The following is a 24,680-nucleotide window of genomic DNA, read 5'->3' as shown; positions in this document are numbered from 1 at the left end:
GCCTGGAAAATATAATATCTTTGATCAATTGATAATGTACTTCTAAGCGATCGAAAACTGTCTCGATCGGTATTAAAGTATGTTGATAAAGTAATATACATTTTGTTTTATTTAATAATTATGTACATATGTATAATATTGTTTTAAAAAATATTATTTGTTTGGTATAGGTACTGTATATTATTTATACGTTCTCGCTCGCTCCCTTATGGTTGAGAATCGTGACTAGCTTGAAATTCTGTCTTCTTCTGAGTGACTAAGAATTGCGATCCTTCTCGGTCCTCTGATTCTCTCCGGGCAGAGTGAACGCTGCTCCCAGTAAGCTTCTTCCCTTGGCCGCTCCAGCGCGACGACGCTCTCATCTGCTTCGCCTTCTAGCGGAAGCTAACCAAAACCACTAGTTTCTCCGGGTTATACGATATGTCCAAAAAACTGCAGAATGTATCTCAGACATATTGTCGAGGGTCGTTCTTTTATATATTGTAATCTTTGGATAATTAATTCACTGTTCCTCCTGTGCTCTGTCTAAGAAATACGAAGCATTCAGCACCGATACCACATTTCGAAAGCATCAATTGCCTTCCGCTCCCTTGCTCTCAAGTTTCATGACACCGTAAAAAATATGGAGAACACAACTTTACTCTTTGTACAAGCATTGTTTTCGTGGCAATGAAATATCCCCGATCATTCCATATACACATTTAATACGTATTTAAGTGTTTTTGGAATTTTTATGCGTTTATTATTTCTGCTTTACATCCACCTTTTCTACTAATGGTTGGCTAGGGTCTTTGGCGGCCCCCTTACCTATCGCTTAAGTTAAAGGCAGTGTGACACTCTACAGTAGAGAATGGTGTTCATGGTAAAATTAAGGGTATTTAAAGTATTTTATAAGACCTACATCCACTTGAATTATGAAGTTGTCGAGTATCAATACACAATTAAAAATTGCAACGCACAACCACATAATTTAAAATATTAACATTATTAAAGTGAAATAGCGCCTCAGGCGACTTTTTTTACTGTTAGAGCAAATTTTTGATGTGTGTTTATCTTACTTGTCTGATCGATTCGCCACGCCGGGCTCCCCAGAGTCCGGGCCCACGGGCTAGAGACCTGTCAGTCATACAGACTCGTAGAGTATACGTTTTATAAATTTTATTCCATTTTTTACTACACTGATACGCCTCTTTGCCTGTTTACCTCGCATAACATTAGATAAAACGATATTCACTTATATTAATACATTTAGGAACAAGAAAATAAATAGATAATAATATATTATGTAAAAAAATATTTTTCAGCAGTGCAAAGTTATGTAGAAGCAATTCTACACGGGTTCTAGGTTTTGGAGTATATTTACTGCTGGTAGTAATTATTTGTATAACAGAATAATATACGTGCGTCTGGGACATTCTTTGTCCATAATTTTCAATTCTTCACCGCATATTTTGGATAAAAATATTTTTGTTAAATATCTAAGTATGTGTTTTTGACGAATTGTTTTATATTTACCCAAATCAGTGGCGTGTAACTTATACTTTTTCTTTTTAAATATAAATCATTTAAACAATCTATTGTTTTGGGATTTTTAATCCTGTTTCGGTATGTAGCTATGTAGGTACCTATACATGTGTAATTATGCTTTTTTTGAAAGGGGTTAAACGATTCGAAAGTGCAAACTCTTCATTTTGTAGACGGATTTACCCCAATTGTCAGGTAATGGCATCTTAATTACCCCAAAAGTTGACACAAACACTTTACACAATTAATTCATTGACTACGTGTAAAACTTTTCATTTTATGTGACTGTGTTTTTTTAATAAATACTTATTTTTATTATTCAACGAATCATTCACAAGATTTAAAAGTATAACACTCTTTATTAAATATAATATATAATTTGGAAACACTACAGAAACATTTTTTTTGACCATGTCCGATCCTGAAAAGATCATATTAACAGATTTTGTTTTTACGACAAATGGATATTAACCACTTTTGTTGTTGAAATAAATAGTGCACACTAAACATTGTCTTTTATACTTATTTGTTTTAATTGAACTAATAATACAATTTGCAGATGGTATTGGTTAGTTTTAAAAATTCAATTAAACCCTGCCTCGAACAACCCATTTGAGTTTAGTTATGCTATTGGAAATCCGACAAAAATAGTGCACATTTTTTCAGTTATAGTTATTTGTTTTCGTTGAATCAGTAATACATAATATTACAGATGGCGTTGGATAGTTTTTTTATAATTCATTAAGTCCTGCCTAAACCAAATTATAATCAATAAAAAATATTCTTCTATCTATAAAATATCTAAAATGATGGTTTAATTGCATATTTTTTGATATTTTATAGGTAAACGAATATTTTTTGACTATTATCTATTATGGATTGGATTAAGCAGGGTTTAATTGAATCTTAAAAACTAACATAGGTACACTATCTACAAATTGGAGTCTTAGTTCAATAAAAACAAATGTTTGACTGACAAAGTTTTTTTTTTGAGCAGTTCCGATCCTAATAGGATCATATGGGCCTAAATATATTAGGTCCATACTCTGACTCAAACACAAATTGAAAAACAATATGTTTATTTGCCAGACCCAGGATTCGAACCTGGGACCCACAACGCTATAGACCGACGCTTTAGCCACGCGGCCAAAGTTTAATGTGCACTATTTATATCGGATCTTAACAGCCTACCTCCACCCTTCGCGACTTGTATTAGGTCCATACAATGCAAAACAATATGTGTATTTGAATGACCCAGGATTCGAACCTGGGATCCACGACGTTCCAAGCCGGACATAGTGCTTTACCAATCTTGACGCTGGTTAGAAATCAAGGCAATTAATTATTATTGGTTCCTTGATTTAAGCCGTAAAATCAAAAGCTAGTCGCTAATATGAGAAATAAGCTAATAAGGAAAATATGAGAAGTGGATCTTGGCTGTTACACAAAAATGTTACTTGAAATGGATGTTAGGTTAGGTTTAATATTGAAGTTAGTTTAATATAATATAATAGTAATTGAAGTTTAATATTGTTTGTTTCATACAAATCAAGTCGTTAGCTTTATGTGTATTTGTTTTTTATGCTGTTTCCAATATGCATATTATAATATGATAATGGTAAGATTTTTTGTTTCACATTATTGACAGCAGGTAGATGTAAATTGTACGTAAAACATTTCACCGTGGCACAGTTCGCCGTGAGCTTTCTCATCGGAAAGATATGACCGTATTTATTCAACTTGCCATCCATGCACTTGGATTTTTTGTGTCCTTGGGTTCTCAATTATTAATGGATACTCTTTGTGACTTTATCTTACTTACTTTCCACTGATTTTATACTGTGATTTATAATCTGAAAAAGATCCACATTAAATTTGACGGTTACATTATGTAAATTGTACACAATAATCTCAGTGATACGTTATGTAGTTATAGTTTTCAGCAATCGATTGGTATACTTATCTCAAAATGGACTTTTTTCACTTTATCTCACTGTTGAAAAAAAATGTATTAGTATTTACTATTCTGTCGCTTTGTTTTTTTCTCTCTCTATAAAAGTTTTTATTGTTGTTGTTGAAATATTAAAACAAGCGCTTTAAAAAAAGTGGGATAGAATGTGGGGGATAGGGATATTTAAAACCCAGCGAATTGGCAATATTTCATTTAACACATCATTGATTAAGGGTCCATGTTTTACACGCATGCGCAATAGCGCATTTAGGATGCTAGAGGGCGGACGAACTGACTGATTTTGAGGCTCACACGATAAAAAATAAAATAAGTCCATAAATTCCAGCTTTTTTATTTGTATAAAAGTTTTTTTACAAATTTAAAATATTAAATTATAGAACATGAACATTGCCAAACTACATAGGTACCTACTTATTATTTTTATATAAAATATTAAATAATATTCTTACGTTTGTATGCGCAGAATAAATAAATGAAAAATAATTGTTTACTCTTTACATAGTAAGTTATTTAGTGTCTAATAATTGTTACACAAAGTCTACTACGTATCTAGTTAATATATTTTTATTTGACTAAATAAGGTAGATACATGTAAGATTTTGGTATACATTAATTATTTTATTCTATGTTAGAGGCCCCCTTTGAAATCTTATAACGAATTTATTGCGTCATTTATTAACATATTTATTTAAGAAAACAAAACAATGTTGACATAAAAAATCTAAATTCAAGACGTGCACAACATGAGATTTACATTACAATAAATAATATTACCCTCATAAGAGAGAAGAAGAGAATATAAAATAATAATAATAAAAAAACATACTGAAGTACAATTTTATACAGAAAAATTAAATTTCGAATACAAAATACATAGCGCGTCACCGAAAATGTCTACGTCTTTGGGGAGCGCATTGACTAGTCATGCACCCCTCGCTAATGATGCCTGATAGGCTTCACACGAAGAAACGGTTCCGATCCAGAATAAATCATGGCTGCGACCACGTAGGTAATTATTGACAGGCGCATGTAAATGCTTAATTCATTAGGACAACAATTTATGTTATATAATACCGCCACTGCGCATACGTGAGCACTGGTAGCGCAGATTGATAGACCACGTGATATGTGACTTATGGGGTTAGTATTTAATTTAAAAAAAATACAAAATATTATTAAGTTCATTTAACGGTGGTGATATTTCATGATAGGCTAATTTTGAAACTATGTATAAAATGTATTTATTTTTGATTTCTTTACACTGCAATTAAAATACGCAACATATCAACTGACACGTGAAGCATTCAATTAGTAACGTATGAACTTTATTTAATTATCATCGAAATAAACAAAAAGTGGCGTTTAATTGTTTTCCCACATGACCTTTCGATGTACCCCTGCTACGCCATTTCCTTTTGACGTGTTCAAGGAAACACGTATGAACGAAATCTGATCACAATAGTTTCAAACACACGCCGTTTATCTATTTAACTGATTCAGTGACCATAAACATTTATATCGTATACACCCTTCGATATTATATAATATTATTGTGTTATTGCTTAATCGTGTATTCGATCCCGCTATGCTGTATCTCATGGTTCACCATGGTCGACACGATATGGTAAACTTCGATGGTAGTGCAATATGGTAAACTATTAATTTATAACATGATGGTTGTTACATATTGCGATAAACAGTAATAATTTGAATGAAGTATCAAATCATATCCGGTCTTCATCAAACTTTGGTTTGTTGGTGGTGAAGCATATTTTTTTATGAGTGGGAATATATCAGGAGAGCGACTCTCGTGGTGCAGTGCGTAAGGCGCTGGTCTTCCACCCGAGAGTAATGGATTTGATCCGGTGAGGATACAATATTTCTGTGATTTTCTCAAAATCTGGGTGTTTGTGATTGTTCAAAATTATTAACAACCACCTTTTACGAAAAAGCAAGGACATGGTTAATCATAATTATATATATATATATCTCAGGAAAAGTTACTCAAGACCGAAGTCACCATGATCTCTAATGTGCTTTGACTGAATTTACATGACTTTAAGTTAATAGTACCCATGGGAGAGTAGCGCGTAGAGGTAAATTTAAAAAGCTAATACAAAACTGCCGGACAATATAAGTGAAGAGATCCTCACGTTACATTTGTTGCAAATAGGTAACTACATTGTATTCGAAAATAATCAATGACTAACACTACCATCGTAATTCTCAATTAGTGCCACGCTCTGAATACAGTCGGCCTGTGCTCTATATATATAAACGAGATTGATTAAAAATATAAAACATTTATAAATATGAATGTAGGTATCTAAAATGTTTTTTAATTAAAATATGAAAAATAGGCAGAATTTAAGAATGTAGCATTAATTTTTTGACATAAATAATTCGAAACATTTCAGATACCTATATACTTATTAGAAAACATTATTTTGAAATAGGTACCTTGAATGCATAATTTATTAATTGTTTAATATTGGCGTGATTAGGTATGGTTTGAACGGATAAGGTATGCTTACCATTTCTGAAAAGGATAATTGTGTCGCTAGATTTCAAAAACATCCAAGTCCGTAATAGATGAATAGGAGAAAAACAGCTTTTTGTTTTCTCAAATACACAGTCATATGGGTGAAAGTTTATATTATTTCGAGTATAGAATATTTAAAATTAACAAATTCCACATTTTGATAATGCAGAAATGTTAGAAAACAGTAGTTCTTCAGCAATTCACAAAAAAGTTAAAAATACCTAAAGGTGGACTTGGCTGATTTTGAAATGAAGCGACACAATTATTATTGTAACTGTAAAAAAAATTGAAGAATTGTAGAATTGTAAATAATATGTCTCTGAAACGTCAACTAACGGGATTTGCTAGACGCTTTTAAAATATAGTAATAGGAATACAATGCTTATAAGTTTTTATACAAAGTAAGTACCAACATGTTTAAATCCTGTTTCACACATAAATAGGTATGTAATGGTGTGAAAACCGCTCCTAATTCAATTTTTTAATCATTTGTCATGTACCTGTACCTATATTCGTTTAATTCTCGAATACATGACAATATTATTTTCTTTAGGCACAGTAATAATGAATGTCCTTACTTATAGCATGATGACACTACATATTTAACTTTGAAGCCAATTTACTCAACTTGTCATCCATGCACTTGGATTATTTGTGTACTCGGGTTCTCAATTATTGATGAATACTCTTTGTGACTTTATCTTATATATTTAAGTTCAAAATCGGTTGCTAGGGAAATTCAATTTTCAAATTGTCACAATCATTCATATATTTAAAATGGTAATGTTATGATATAATCACATCTAACTAAGATAAACTGTTTGGTAACTCATAATTTAGTGCACAGGAAAAAATCTTAAGAGGTAAATTTTGATATTTAAAACAAAAAAAAAATGATTAAAGTATTGCCTAAAAAAGATATTTTAGGCCCGTTTCACACGAGACACAGGTATCTCAAGACGCTGCATTTATACATAATATATGAATGAGCGCGTTCAGATGGAGAAACAAGTGTCTCGCGCCACGGACACAGCGTCTCGATTCACCGAGACACTTTTTATTGCCGCAGCCAGTTTGTATGTCTTTTATTCAACGAATAATTCACAAGATTTAAGAATGTACCATTATAATTATTGAACATACATAATTCTGAAAACACTCGTCAGAAAATATAGCCAATAGAAAAAATCTTTTTCGAAAAAAGTAATACACCTGGCAGGAATCGAACCTGCGTCTCTTGGTCACAGAGCGCGAAAACCAAGAAACGTAGGTTCGATTCCTGCGGGGTGTCTTACTTTTTTCGAAAAAGATTTTTTCTATTGGCTATATTTTCTGACGAGTGTTTTCAGAATTATGTATGCGAAAATGTGTGTTGACTCATTCTCTACTGAAAGGTACATATAAATAATACAATATAGGAAATGGAACATTTAACTTTGGCTCTGACGTCATCAGAGTGTGACGTGTGATGCAGTGTCGAGTGGCTGGACACTTCGGTGTCCCGTGGGAAACGGGTCAGACCATATCGCTTGCCAGTCTACCCATGACACTATGCCAACAACTCAGAAGTTATTATATGAAAAAAAAGTACAAATTAAATTGAAACGCGGGGTTCTCGGACGCCACAGGTTTACAAACATTCGCGTAATAGGTAACATCAACCTTGCACCGGTCGCCGATGCGTGATTTTCAAACAAATTAAAAAAAAATCGAATTAATTTAACCATTGTTTCATTTTAAATTGGTCATAAAGATGACGTAACGCTACATATTACTACTTTTTACGGGGTTTTATGATATTTTACTAAGAGGGTTTTTACTATTCATGGTTTTTTTTTAAATAAATTATTCTCACCGATCTTCTGAGAAAACTAAAAAAGTATATATCAGACTATATGTCGGACTATGGTTAATTTATGATTACGTAATTTGTAACTATTAACTTTGTTTTTTGGGTCAGTGAGCAACTTGTATTACGTATATATATTTTGTTTTATATTTCCGGGTTCAAAACCAGGATGCCATTTCAGAATTATTCTAAAAAGTTAAAAGGATTTAATAAAAAAATACATTACGTAATTATTTTACGATACGCAATAAAAAAAGAATTAAAAAATATATGAAAACAGCAAATATAATTGAAATGGATGATATATAATATATTATATTATTATCAGTAGTATGTAATTGTAATCAATCATTTAGTAAACAGCGAGTTTCTTGGAATATAAGTTCAATAGAAAATACTTTATACGTTGTTGCATAGGTAGCTTATTATAATATTACATCGGTGGGTCTATTCTATAAACAAAACTGCTTTCGGTCAGCTACGGCAGCCAAATAGGGTATTAAAGTATCGAATTATTAACACTTATTGTAACAATTACAATAGGTTAGTCGTCTGCGGGTCTATTCTATACAAAAGGCGACTATCGACCGCTAACGTGCTAATGTGTTAGTATTTGTTACTTAACGTTATTATAATTGTAATTGTATTGTAATCAGTTAAGCCGCGTTGACACGGTCCAAGTACGATCCAAGTACACTTGGATCGAGTGCCATCCAAGTGACAGCTTCATACTAATTATTCCTATCCAAGCTAACTTGGATGAGTAGGACGCGGTCCAAGTAGCTTGGATAGGAATAATTAGTATGAAGATGTCTCATACGAGTACACTTGGATGGCACTCGGTCCAAGTGCACTTGGATCGTACTTGGACCGTGTCAACGCGGCTTTAATCAGTCGAAACTGTCTCTCTCTCGCTCTCTCTCTATCGCTCATGCTCTAAATTTTAGCACAGGCAGGGGGCATGCCGTTCAAATATATCATTTATTGCAACAATTAATACCGGCTAATTATAATTGTTACAATACGTGTTAATAATTTGATACAAACATAACCTAGTTAGCGGTTTTAACGGACGAAAGCAGCCTTTTGTATAGAATAGGCCCGTGTCAAAACTGTCTATCTCGGTCTAAAATTTATCACAGAGAAGAGAGATGCTGTTAAAACATGGCACTTATTATAACAATTATAACGAAATTGTTGTAATTGTTATAATACGTGTTAATAATTCGATACTTTCCTAATCTATTTGGCTGCCGTGGCGGACCAAAAGCAGCCTTGTGTATAGAATAGACTCGCTGATAGAGTTGCTACTTGATAACTTTGCACTCAGGCTCTAGGATGAAAATGATGTAATATTATTCTAAAAACATTTTTTTTACATAATACCTATATTATTTATTTATTTTTTGATTACTATATTTATATTTATATTTAAACAAGTGAATATCATTTGATCTAATTTTATGCAAGGTAATCAGGAAAAGAGGCGTATCAGTGTAGTAAAAAGTACATAGTTATAAAACATAAATACTCTACTTTGTAGTAAAAAAAACATTTGTTTATTTATTAATTTAAATACAAAAATCATGTTGTTTTTATCAATGTGTGTTTGATACAGTGCGATGAACTAATATTTTAAAAAATCTCATAAAAAAACTGTTAATATTACGACCACAACATGGAAATAGTATTAATATGGGTACTAGATACATTATGGTAAATTAATAACGAAACATGTTATTAACTTTACTAATCTAGGGACTTATTAGTAATATTATACACATAATACTAAAAAAAACTACACTAAGAGAACCTGTAAAAACACTAAGAAAAAATATAATATTTAAAAATATATATTGTTTAATTAAACCACTACTACGGCAAAAACTCTACCTACCAGCGGGTCTATTCTATACAAAAGGCTGCTTTCGTACGCTAAAACCGCTAACTAGGGTATGTTTGTATCAAATTATTAACACGTATTGTAACAATTATAATTAGCCGGTATTAATTGTTGCAATAAGTGATATATTTTAACGGCTTGCCCCCTGCCTGTGCTAAAATTTAGAGCATGAGCGATAGAGAGAGAGCGAGAGAGAGACAGTTTCGACTGATTAACTGATTACAATACAATTACAATTATAATATTTCAATATAAAATGTATGTAACAAATACTAACACATTATCACGTTAGCACGTTAGCACGTTAGCGGTCGATAGTCGCCTTTTGTATAGAATAGACCCGCAGAGACGCCTTATGGAAAAATACAAAGCTTACACTTGAGGCATTATTTTGATAATTTATATTTTAATTCAAAATTATGTAGGTATCTAAAAACATTAAGATGAAAAATATGTTTTATAGTCAAAGATAAACTTACAATAATTAAAAAAATGTGAATAAAATGTTAATCATTATTTGTGACTATTGAATAGGTATTATTTTATTTAATATATTATAGAAAAGTTTTTTGATTTATTCATAGTTTTAATGTTTTTTTATATATGTTTTAAGAAATATCGATTTTTATATATATATAAAAAATAAAAGTGTGTATAACTTGAAATCCTTTTGATTGTACATTTTCAGTAAACGGTATATGATTGCGTGTCTTTTAATTCCTTCGCTAGATGTCCCAAGTACAACTATAATTAATCAATAATTATTAATTGGAGAGATCGACTTAGGCAATTTCTTTTTATAATAATTTACAAATATAAATCCATTTTACACATTTGGATGGTTACCTATTAAATAGTATATATTATTTTTCTTTAACTACCACTATAATACAAATATGTAGAAAGATATTTTATAATAAATTACATAGAAACATAATATTTTCAAACAATGGTTGGGTCTGATATATAAATCAACCATATCTATAAATAAAACTCTGCATACATGTTAGTCAACTCTATAGGCATGTATATGTACCTACATCACATAAAACGTTGTCAAAGATAAATATATGATTTTTGTTTTGGAAAATTCCGCAAGATGTCAGAGCAAGCTAAATGAATGTCATTTGTCTGCTTTAGGAAAATGACAGTAGATGGAATGACGTATTGAAATTTATTGTTGAAATGATATGACATTTTGTATTTATTTTTTCAATTATAATAATTGCTTGTTATTGATAATAAAGCCTAAAATTCATTTATATTATTATCAAGGGTATATAATTAATAATAATGTATATTAGAGACACATATTCAACGGAATTATGAGATACAATTTACTGATAAAAAATAATTCAATTTTGCTTTCTGTCACAATTTGTTTTGCCAGTGAGCAGCATGGAAGTAGTTAATTACTAAAGAGGGTAAATTGATAAGATAAATATAAAGGAGTTCATGTTGTAAAAATTTTAATTTATAAGAGAAATGAATGTTTTTAAATAAAATAATATAAAATACATATTACAATAAGTTAGGTACTAGGTTTTTCATATAAAATGCAGCTATCATATCATATTCACCACATATTTACAACACGTGTTTCGTTCGCATTTTTGGTTTTGAGGGTAGTTTTATCATACTTATCATGTGAACGAAACACATGTCTTTAAATTGTTTATAATATATACATGGTGAATACCAACTTATAAATACATTTTTTAAATCAACATGTAAATGCCGAATCTCTTTTAAAACTAAATTTAATCGATACTTTGATAAAAACAATCATAATGAAAATGAGTACCTATCTAATATAGTTAAATGAAGGTTCATTTATTAACGTTTTTCAAATATGAAGTGTCTATTTCGTATTTAATTGTATTATAAAATGCGTTTTCATTAATTAATAATTACAAGATAAAAAATAACTTTTTATATACAACGTTTTTAAATTTTCTGTTGAATCATATAAACTTGAATTGACTAGCTTAAACGATCAAAAAAAATGTACTTGATAGAAATACTGAAATGTCATTTTGACATTTCATATTGATTTCCATAGTAGCGCACGTATATATTAATAATTTAGTTGCTAGAACCCCAGACCCCCCTAGCAACCAATAATGGTGTCGAAATAACCATACAAAGCAGAATTAACTGAAAATGAATTCAATTCTACTTAAAGATGGCTAAAAGTATTAAAAAAATGCATTGGCATTATGTTCTGCTATATTCTAAAAGTTTTAAATGCCTAGCTAGTAAGGAAGTTAGTTAAAAATCGATTGCAAGATTTGTACTGGATAAACAACCACCGGACAAATAAGAATACGACCTAAGAAAAACGTTGCAAAAATGATACCTATCTAATATAGTTAAATGAAGGTTCATTTATTAACATTTTTCAAATATGAAGTGTCTATTTCGTATTTAATTGTATTATAAAATGCGTTTTAATTAATTAAAATACTTTGAATCTGGTCTTCTGGCGTTCTGTCTGGCGTTCACAAATAATGAAAAAACTAATGTAGTCCATAAACATGACATAATCTTTATTGAAGTTTAATAGAAAACGCATGGTAGATATGTAATAAAAATGGGGTGGGTACATTCTAATATTTTCGAAAAAATATTGAGCACTTATTGAGTGGAACTTCGTAAAATTTTTCATTTTGAGCGCTGTAGAATTTTAAACGTATTTTTTCAATAATTTAAATTTAATTATAAGTGTCGTGACACTCACTAGATGCCTTTAATGTATATTACACCTCCCTTACATATTTATCAACAACACGTTAAGCAGTTAATTAGGGTTCCACAAAAAATCGTTTATTAAACCCATTTTTAATAAAATCACAAGAAAGTCGATAAAGTTGAATTTATTCGAATGTATTTTCTTTAGTCAGCTTTTGGACTTACTGGTAATTCGGCAGCTGTCATTAAGTTACTTATTTTTTTATAAGGATCGGTTTTTAACCATTAATTTTCCAACCAGTTCGCCAATAAACCAGTTCGTTGATCCAGCGGCTTTTAGGGCGATCCTGTGGCCGTTTCGTGCCCCTTGGGTACCACTGGATGACGGCATTTGACCAGCGGCCGTCCTTTCGGTGAGCAATGTGCCCCGCCCATCTCTATTTCAGCTGTTTGGCAACGTCTATTACATCGCGTACTCCTGTTTGCCTCCTAACCCATTCGTTTCTCTTACGGTCCTTTCATGTGATGCCCAACATACACCTCTCCATGCCTCGCTGTGCCATACCTATACATTAGGTACTTATCGTGCGAATTCCGGCAATGTGTCCTATTTGATGTTTCTGTCGAAATTGATATTTTTCAAGGATAAGAAGCCAGATGTCCAATCGATGTTACAAAACTATTGTAGCATGAAATTGTGATAGAAAGGTATTTAATAAACCAGAATCTAGGAAATATAAATAAAATGCAAGCAACCGACTTTGAAATCAATGGTCACATATAATATACTTCTCTTCTTCGTCGTGCACTCATGGCTGAGGATCGTGACCACATTTAAATTTCGCCATCCTTTGAGCGACCAAGACTTTCCATCCTTCTCGATCTTCCGCTTCTCTCAGGGCAGAATGGATGATGCCCCCAGTTAGCTCTTTCACTTGGTCGCTCCATCGCGCAGACGCTCTTCCTCTGCTTCGCCTTCCCTGGAGGCTACCCAAAACTACCAGTCTCTCCAGGTTGTCCGGTCCGCGCCTGACAATATGTCAAAAAAACTGCAGAATTCTTCTCAGACATATCGCTGAGAGCCGTTCCTTTATCTTCAGTCTCTGGATGATTGACTGGTTCGTCCTGTGTTCCGTCCAAGAAATGCGAAGCATTTGGCGCCAACACCACATCTCAAAGACATCAATTGCCTTCCGTTCTCTTGCCTTCAGGGTCCACGACTCGACTCCGTATAGAAATATCGAGAATACTAATGTTTGCACAAGCATTATTTTTGTGGCAATCGAAATTCCCAGATCCTTCCATATAGTGGTAAGGCGTGTCATCGCATTTTTTGCAATCTGTGTGCGCCTTCTTATTTCCGCTTCGCATCCGCCCTTTACACTGATGGTTGATCCCAGATATACAAACTCGTCGACCGTTTCGAGGTTTTGAAGTGTAGGTACTTGGTGTTGGTAGAAGGTTGGCCCGATCAACAACCATAATATTATACTTACTAGTAAATATAATATATGGAAAGTATTATGGAAGCCACTCAAATATGTTGGGGTGTCTCAAGCGCATCCATTATCAAATACGTCGTTTTGTATATCTTTTCTTCTTCTTTGTCGTTCCCTCATGACTAAGAATCATGACCACCCGGCAATGATGTCATCTTTTGAGTGACCAAGATTCTCCACCCTCAGCGTCTTCTACTTTTCTCATGGAATTTCACTTGGTAGCTTCAGTGCGTTAAGGCTCTTCGTCTATATCACCTTCCTGGAGGCTACCCAATACCACCAGTATTTTCAGGTTATCCAGTCCGGATCGGATAATATATCCAAAAAAATTTAGAATGCATCTGAGGCATATTGTCGAGAGCCGTTCCTTTATCTGGAGTCTTTAGATAATTGACTGGTTCAACCTATACTCTGTTCAAGAATTACGAAGTATTTGGCGCCAATACCACATTTCAAAGGCATCAATTGTCCTACGCTACTTTGCCTTCGGGGTCTATGACTCGACACTGTACAAAATTATGAATAACACCAAATTTGTACAAGCATCATTTTCGTGACAATTCAAATTCCGAAGACTTTTCTCAAACACGCGTTTTTCGCAATCTGTGTGCGCTTTATTATTTCTGCTTCACAACCACCTTTTCTACTACTGGTCTATTTCAGATATACAAACTTATCCACTGTTTCTAGACGTCGTATCCATTTACTGCGGGTAGAAGGTTAGCCCGAACCTAGGGGTGGCAGTTTATATGAAAGTATGGTGAAGCAAGCAAGTATGGTGTGGCAGGCTGGTAATCAATTTGCGGAAAAATTTCCACGTTAACATTATATTATATGGGTACGTTATAATGACCAAAGTAAATCCTCCCTGATGCCCTGCATTTTTTTTTTTATCGCGTCGCTATTTCTCCTAAGTTGTCGGCTATTGTTGGCCTGCTTCATTCAGTTTTATGAGGAAGCCGATTTTTTGCCACTCTTTTTATTTAATACTTCTACTGCCCGAACGTTATCCATTGATTTTCCTTACTATCAATAAATTTAAAGGTTTTTTCCAAAATACACAAAGTTTTCACTAAAGACTTCTTTGGTCCAGATTTTGATTACTTTGATCAGTAAATAGATAATATTTAACTTTATAATATTGTAGTAAAACATATATTCTGTGTTATACCCAGATCCAGTAAAATGTAAATAAATACCTAGGTACCTGTGGCGAAGGGTGGAGGTAGGCTGTTAAGATCCGCCATAAATAGTGCACACTAAACTTTGTCAGTCATACGTATTTGTTTTCATTGAAATAAGACTTCAATTTACAGACGGTGGGTTTGTTTTCAAAATTCAATGAAACCCTGCGAAAACCAAGCAATGATAGATTATAGTAAAAAAATGCACGTCTATATAGAAAATATCTAAAATTATGCAATTAGATCACACATAACTTTGGATATTTTATAGATAGAATAATATTTTTTATCTATTATAGTTTGGTTTAGGCAGGACTTAATGCCTTAATAAAAAAATGAACCAACAATATCTGTAATTTATGTTTTCTTAATCCAGCGAAAACAAACAAATAAGAATGAATGAAAAAGTGTACACAATTTTGTCGGATCGCCAAAAATATACCAAAACTATTATAGTTTGGTTTAGGAAGGGTTTGATTTGTTTTTTAAAACTAACACCATATACCTATAAATTGTAGTCTTAGTTCAATAAATAAATACGAATGACTAACAAAGTTTTATGTGCACTGTTTATGTCGGATGTTAACAGCCGACCTCCACCCTTCACCACTGCTAGCCTACATATATATATTAAAAAAATATACGTAGGTATTAAATAATGTGGCAACCCTAATCTTCAGCACTTCAAAAAGTCGTTCAGATTATCTTACTGGCGGACTGGTTTTGGTAGCAATTGTTCGGTTATATAGAGAAGGTGGTATTACAGTTTTGTCTAGGGTGGATTTTCTATGGGACGTCACTGAATGTATCTGACAGGTGAAGGGCATATCGTCACGAACGTCAGTTAGAGTCAATGCCCTTACAGGGTTGCAGAGCTATTGAGAAGATGATTAATTATACATTAAAGCAGATGTCACTGTGATTCAAAACGAATTAACTGCTACTTCAATTAAAAACGCCATTGACAAAGATCAGCGGAAACAATGGACAAATCAAACCACTTTGTCCAATGAATCTGACCTAGGAATTTACTTTTTTCTACCTCGCACACATATATAATAATATTATTATGTACACAAACACATGGGCGATTTCGAAATCAACAGCCTTCGCTTTAATTCGAATCAAAATTATTACTCATTGTTTCAATTTTTCTGTACTTTTTTTTTTTTTTTGAAAAACCGTGGTCATTGTTGAACCCAGAAGCATTCAGGCATTTTTTATTTATTTAAAAATCGATTAGATCAATCCATTCGCTGTATCAAGTGGATTCGATTTGAATAAACTAATCTAGTATGTAACGAATTTACTCAAAGAACCTGTATTAATATAGGTTACGAAGCTTTTTTTAGAAAATTTGTCTACTCAGTGCTTTACATAAAGTCAGTCAAATGATACATAATGAATTTAACTATTTAAAGTGCGATGTCATGATTTTTTATTCAATGATTTATACAAGTAAATGTGAGAGGTATCGATTTGCAATCTTTGCACTTTGTCAATTTTGCAAAGGCGGCTCTCGTGGTGCATTGCGCAAGGCGCTTGCCTTCCACCCGAGACCCTGGGTTAGATTCCCGGTCAGTACACACAATATTTATGTGTTTTTCTCAAAGTCTGGATGTTTGTAATTGTTCAAAATTGTAAATAATACAACCAGCTTGTACGGAAAAGCAAGGACATGGTTATTAATAATTCTAAAAAAAATCTTTGCACTGTTTGAGCATCCTAGCGGCCTTACTGTTCTTTCCCATATTAACCATCCCTAAAGCCGACTATATTCAGGTCGGGGCAAGAAGCTTTAAATTTAAATCTTAGTACTAGTTGTTGCTCATTATTAGAATGAAATATGGTTAATTATTGTTTGTAGATAATTATGATTGTTGTAAAATGGATTAACTTGAACGAAATATTCAATCGAAAAACTTCATTTTACTCTACAAGCTTCCTTTACTGAATTTTGAATATAGCCAACCTTATTCTATCTAACTTATATATTTTTTTTATCAGACAAATATATTTTTTATTAAAAACAGACACTGCTACCAAATATAGTTAGTTATTGAGAAATCGTTTGCGTTTATATTTTTCAGGCACTGTTTATTTCGGTTAATTAGTCAATTTGTTTCTCATATTGTTTCTACAACATAGTATTGAGTTTAGTATACTCGTAACAACGGAAACTCAAATATGTATTCAATATTTGATCGAAACTCAGCTGAGTTTCAATTAATTTTCTTCACATAAAACTGCACGTGGCTCACATAAAACGACAAAAAAATAGTGTGCTCTCATTCACCAATGACTTTTTAAATTTATTTTAATATTTTTTTTATATTACTAGAAACATTTAGTTATGTTAATTTAAATTATTTTTCAGAATGACAATTTTTTTAAAAAGAGAACTAAAATAGATTCACATCCACAGTAATATTATGTCATCCATTTTTTTTAAATCGTGAACAGAATTGGATGTCACAAACTATTTCAACATTGAGATATATTATCATGATCGTGCATAAACGTACCGTTTTGGCTGAGTAACAAATGTAATAGAAATACTACTGACCGAAGGTACCTATTTGATGGAATTTGAATTTAAATTCTAATGGATTTAAGTTTTGTACTATTCTATTTGAGTCATTTTTTGCGACCCGGGTTTCGCCTTTCGGCATCTTCAGGCACTATGTGCACTCACCAAAAGGCAAATACACACGGACAACGAATACAGTTAACTCTAACTTGTATAACAGATTAATACAATAAAGTAGATAAAAACTTTATTACCTACCTATTAAGTTAAGGATCACAATACAAAATATAACAGAAATTATGAATAGTTGAAGTTTTTGTAAAAAAACCCATTTCTTATCACTATTAATACACTCGATACGCGTATAAATTGTCAAAATCTAAGAATATATCATTAGTAATTATAAAAAATAAAAATACTACACTCAAGACGTGTAAAATCGTCTATTTTGGGAACAATGGTAACGTATTGGGAATTTAATAGCTTAAACTATTGGAGATATATCAATGATTCATCTATTCATTCAATTAATTCAATATTGATAAATGCAATCATTTATCGTTTACCAGAGCCTCAAAAGTGTTGTTTTTCCAATACTCGATGCATGGCAGAGTTTTGTCACGAATATCATCTGTAAGGGATCTTGGCATTACGTTTGAGAGTAAACTGACATTTATTAGCCATATAGTTACCATTTGTAACAAAGCGTTTAAAATGTTGGGCTTCGTCATGCGTACTTCCCGGGTCTTTTCAGATGTTACGGTATTAAAACTTTTATTTAATTCTTTAGTTCGAAGCAGACTTGAGAGTGGGTCTATTGTTTGAGCACCGCATCAGTTGAAGTATGGCCTTATGGTGGAGAGGGTACAGAAGAAATTCTTGAGACTCCTTTACTTGAGGTTGTATGGATACTATCCGTGGCTTTATCCAACTGACTTTCTCTTAGGCACGCTAACATACTGCAGTCTGCAATTTAGAAGAAATCTTTATTTAGCTACGTATTTTTTTCGACTTATTCGAGGTATAAATGAGAACTCTGCCATTCTGGGCAGTGTTGACCTGTGTGTCCCTGATAACTATCTTAGAAATAGAGACCATCAGTTGTTTATTCTCCCAAGGTGCAGAACCAACCTGCCACTGGTAATGCCAATTGGGAGGGCGATAACTATGTTCAACGAAATTGCTTCGGGTGTTGATATATTCCACCTACGTGAGAATGAGTTTAGGTGGACGTTGTTTTATAAATTATTGAAATAGGGTCTGCTTAACTCATACGGTGTACTTTCTTGTACCTATCTAATTTATCTACTCATCTCTTTTTTATGTAATACTGTTATATTTATATATCTTTGTTTCTGAATGTCATGTTGTGAACGTCTTAAACTTATAATTTGTAATGTCCACAATATGTTAAAAAATAAATAAATTGAAATTGAAAAAAAATGATAATAACAGTCTTTAAAGTTATTAGTTAAACAATTAATTTTCAATAATATTCATACATGCTACCAACTTTTTGTTTTTTTGTTTATAATATTTTATTTTAATATAACAAATCCACAAATGAACCCACGCAATATATATATATATATATATATATACATAGGAACACATACGTATATATACATACATACATCCACATATACACATATTATTATAAATGTTTCATAACAATACCATTTCACCATAATATTGTAGTCTCGTATGTAAACATATAGTAAATGAATCATAATCAAAAAACGACTCAAATGGAATAGTACAAAACTTAAACCCATTAGAATTTAAACGCAATAGAGTAAATCTAATGGAGATGTTAACTTGTCACATGTAAAGCGTCCAATACATTTTGTACGACTTTGAGGTGCATCTATTGTTCGAGCAAATAAAACTGTATGAGATTACTCTCGACCTAAATAAATCTTTAATTCTGATAACACCATACTACGCCGGTACAATTGTTTTATTTAAATATACGCGGTACGTTTTCGAGTCCGGGACTATTTATTCATTTACATGCGTTCAATGTGTAAATGTGAGCGGAACAAAATCAAATGCACTACTGCATTAAAAAAAATACGTCTAGAATTCAATTCAATTCAATTCAATTCATTTATTTTACATATTGTGGACATTACAAATTATAAGTTTAAGACGTTCACAACATGACATTTAGAAACAACGAAATATTATTAAAACAATATTAGGTACTATCATTTCCCTCCATTTTGCATGGGAATTTCAAGCTGTCACTTTTATTTTTAGTATGTTTTTTTTATCGTCTGCATTCGGGATGGAAGGTGGATAATTAACACACCGGAATTGTGATCAGAAACGGCGAGTTTATTTACGTTAATATTATAATCGTTACATTTTTTTATAATTTAATTTTGCCGATGACGAAATCGGCGTGTTCGCGATTTAGCTGCTTGCAGCGTTCTGAGCGCCATCTTGTGATTTTTTCCAACGAAAGCCGTCGTCGAAAAAAAAGCGACGTTGCAAATCTTCAACGGTTATATTATAATCTACTCTACGGCATTGCCGGCTCGGCTCTGTTATTATTATTTAATTATTTTCGCAATCAGCCATTATTATTTGTTGGCTTCGATACCGATTCGGGCCTCTCAAGATACACAAAGACATCCCCAAATGGGGACCATACGGGGGTGTCACAGTACATAACAAAAGAGATAGATCAGTATTAAGTTATTCTACAGTATAAATTTGTAAATACAAAAAAAATATATAGGTACAAGGAGTACACCGGATGAGTTAAGCAGACCCTATTTTAATAATTTATAAAATAACGTCCACCTATATTCATCCTCACGTAGATGGAATATATCAACGTCCAAAGCAATTTGGTTGAACAGAGTTATTGCCCTCTTAATCGGCATCACCAATGGCAGGTTAGTTCTGCTCCTCGGGAGAACAAACAACTGATGCTCCCGATTTCTTAGATAGTTATCAGGGACACACAAGTCAATACTATCAAAAATGGCAGAATACTCCTTCATACCACGTATAAGTCGAAAAAAATACGTGGCCAAATATTGATATCTTCTAGCACTTAAACTACAGTATGTAAGCATACCTAAGAGAAAGTCAAACACCTTTGATTCTGAGCGACTTAAATATTTTAGTAATTGTATAATAATATTATTATGATAAAATGTATTTATATAAATTATCATTGAATCAGATCCAATGAAAAAATTTTCGCCAATTCATTATTCACATTTTCTACCTATATTTAATAAAGATTTTCAGGATGACAAAATATCTGAATTATACCCAAAAGATACAATATTTTTAGGCGGAGTATTTTTCTGACATTTTTACTGTACACTAGATAGCATCTACCAGTAATAAATATCTTTATTAATAGGCATAATTTTTTTTTTGACCATGTCCGATCCTAATAGAATCACATGAGCCTCCACAAAGTGTAGAGGTTTGTATTAACAGATTTTGTTTTTTTTACGAGAAATGGATGTCAGGCACTTGCTCAGCCTATTAGGTCCATACCTTGACTCACACAAATTTAAAAACAATACGTGTACTTGCCAGACCCAGGATTCGAGCCTGGGACCCACGGCGTTATAGCTCAACGCCTAAGCAGCGCGGCCACCGTGGATGTTAAATAGGCATAAAATTGCTCTGTAAAAATATTAGCTGAGAAAAATAATTGTATTATGTGCAGAAAGAGAAACATTGGATATTAGGGGTAGAAATACATAATAATACCTGGGGTTAAGACTATGATAATGGGAGTTAATATGAGAATATAGTATGTGGTTTCTCGATCCTTTTCATTTCTGGAGATTATTGAATTTTCGAAATCAAAAATATTTATTTCAGCGAGAATTTGATATTGGGTTATACATTTATATTACAGATTTGATTTATCATTATAAAATTACCTCTTATTGACGAAAATTTTTACATTTTTAACTCTTTAGCTCAAAAAATTGTTTTCCCGAGAAATTTAAAAAATTCCATTCATAATCAAAGTCGAGAGCATTTTTTCGCTGAAACAATTAGAATCTATTGACAATTTCTCGATAACCTCATTGATGATTTCTCAAAAAAATGAGAATTTTCGAAATTTTAGGAAAAATAATGTCTTGAGATTTAAGATTGTTATTTTCTGATTATTTCACGAGATTTCTCGATCACAACTACTGTGCGAGAGTAAAATTTTTAAATGTTAAAGCTTTTATATAACAACCTTAGTGTATTCCATGTGCTTGCCAAAACTTATTCCGATGTATTTACCTCTTTTGGGAAGAAACATAAAATATTTATGCTCCGTACCTGGAAGGGCCTCACGCACATGGTCTACTTGATAAGTCAAGCCCTGTATTTAATATTATATCATGGAAATATATTATGTTCCATGATTTAACTTTTGCCGCATTTACAGGATTAATCATCAGAGACCCCCTCATTTCACCATACTGTCTCAAGTGCGCCCTACCATGTAACTAAATTTATTAGAAGCTGTCTATTTTCGGTGTTGGAGACTATATAGTGAGTGAGATGATCTCCCGGAAAGTTGTTAAGATTGTCTCGCATGATTAGTAGATAATGTTATCGGGAATGGGATGACTGGACTCTGGACAATTGGACGCCGCACTGTCGTAGATACGTATACAGAACGTAGACGAGGTAATTTAATCAGTTTCTATCTACTACTTAGTAGTTTTAATTCATTTTACTCTTGACATAATGTATTCTTTATTGCGGATTGAGAATTACCATGCCTAAAGCTTTATATAAAATAAAAAACCTTTTTTCGTTGGAACTTAAATATATGCACGATTAAATCATTATTTGCGTCTGCATATTTACATTCTCACCAACTATTAAATCATAATAAATAATCATTTAAATATAAATATTAATATTACAATTTTTTTTAAAGTACCTAACGTCTATTTATTTTCGAATTCCGTGGCGTCCAGTTGTCCGGTGCCAAATCGTCCTAGACCCATTTTCTCAGTAGCTTTACCGAGAAAGCTCACCACAGCAACGCGATGCAATATGCTTTAAGTCCCATTTTTTGATGCACTTTTTTCTGTAGTCATGTTTCTGAGGTTGTTTTAAGTTATTATGTCCAGCAAACAATTATGCATTCTTGTACTTATGTTGTGAATTATTTATTCAATAAAAAAATAAAATAGTCAGACAACCACATAACATATTAATAAATAGAATTCCGATAACCTATTCCCCAATAAACTACATTTTGGGTTTTGAATGTATGAATGTCCTACTAAAATGAACCACACATTATAGACGTGCAATATACGTGTTGCCACTTTCAAATACAACAATATTGAATGAGAATCGGCGCATAAACTGAGAGCAGTTGTCAGAATGAAAGACAAGCATATTCTTTACACGTGTTTAAGTTTATTCTTTTTTGTTCCACACTCGATATCGGTTGCCTATTACTCCACACCCGTTAGGTATTTTAGTTCCCATTATTTCTGAGATTCCTTCAGACAATCTATATCCATAATAAAAATATAATTAGCCCATAGTTTTATTTAAATGTAAATCAGAATTTTTGGGAGTTAACTGATTATGAATGACAAAGTAACACGCAAACTTATTTGTTTATTTTACAATGTAATAGAATTCTACAAATCGTGCAGGTAGGTACAACGAGTGCAAAGATTTCAAATAATTATGATAGTATTAACATGTTGTACGTATTGACATTAATTACTACCGCCAATTATCTATCAGTACCTAATTTAATAATAATTTAATGTTCCACTGATTGGCTAGAAATATCCGTGACCGGTCTCAAGCTACCAATCAGCCTCGGCTTATTATATATACTTATCGAATATTATTAATACTATCGACTGAAGGTACTTGATGGGATTTGAATTTAAATTCGAATATAATATTGAAGTTTTGTACTATTCCATTAGAATCGTTTTTTTGCGAACCGGGTTTTACCTTTCGGCATCTTCAGGCATGATGTACACTCACCAAAAAGCAAATATACACTGACAACGAATACAATTAACTTTAACTTATACAACAAATCAGTACAATTAAGTAGGTAGAAACTTTATCACCCACCTATTAAGTCAAGGATCACAATAAAAAAAATACATGTGTTTGTAAAAAATCTCCTTCCTTATTTATAATAATACACTCGATAAGCGTATATAAATCGTCAAAGCCTAATAATAGATCATTAGTAATTATAAACAATAAAAATACTACACTCAAGAGGTGTAAAATCGTCCATTCTGGGAACAATGGTAACGTATTGGGAATTAATGGAGTGAACTATGATAACAATTAACATTCAATAATATACATGATACCTCCTTTTTTTTTTTAAATATACCAAAGTCCACAAATAAACCTACCTAATATATATATACACACATATACATATCGTATATATTTGAATCCAATCTGAACATTTAATTAATGGTACCTACAATCAATGAAAACTGGGGTGACAGTGTGTAGACCCAGTATCTAAAATAAACATTCGCGAAAATAAAATTTAAAAATGCCGAAATTGGACTTGTTAATTATTATTCCGATTTTAATGGGCTATTTTGTTTGCTGATGCAACAATTAAAGTAATATTGTCTTTTCCGGAAATCCTACGGATTAGATTCAAGGTTTATCAAAGTGATGCATTCCAATTGTGACATCACTTAGTATTTATTAGAAATAGTTGGACCATAATAAATGACATCATTTTTTATCATACGCGTCCTCATTTTTTGATAGTTCTAAATCTACTATTTTTTACACGAGGAACCAATTCAGTTTATTTTTATTATAAACTAAAAATATAAATATCTCAGTAGAAGGGTACAAATACTTTGAGAAAGTGGCTGACAAAGTTTTTGAATTTCAATAAGAGAGTAATTAGCTATTTTTTAAAAGAATCTATATATTATTATTATATAAATATCCTTAAAAATAAATATTGTACCTAAATT

The sequence above is a fragment of the Rhyacophila brunnea genome, unplaced genomic scaffold, assembly GCF_057557595.1.
Source record: "Rhyacophila brunnea isolate RB1 unplaced genomic scaffold, BYU_Rbru_1.0 scaffold_15, whole genome shotgun sequence".
NCBI classification, from domain to species: Eukaryota; Metazoa; Arthropoda; class Insecta; order Trichoptera; family Rhyacophilidae; genus Rhyacophila; species Rhyacophila brunnea.
Note: the sequence above shows the minus strand (reverse complement) of the source record.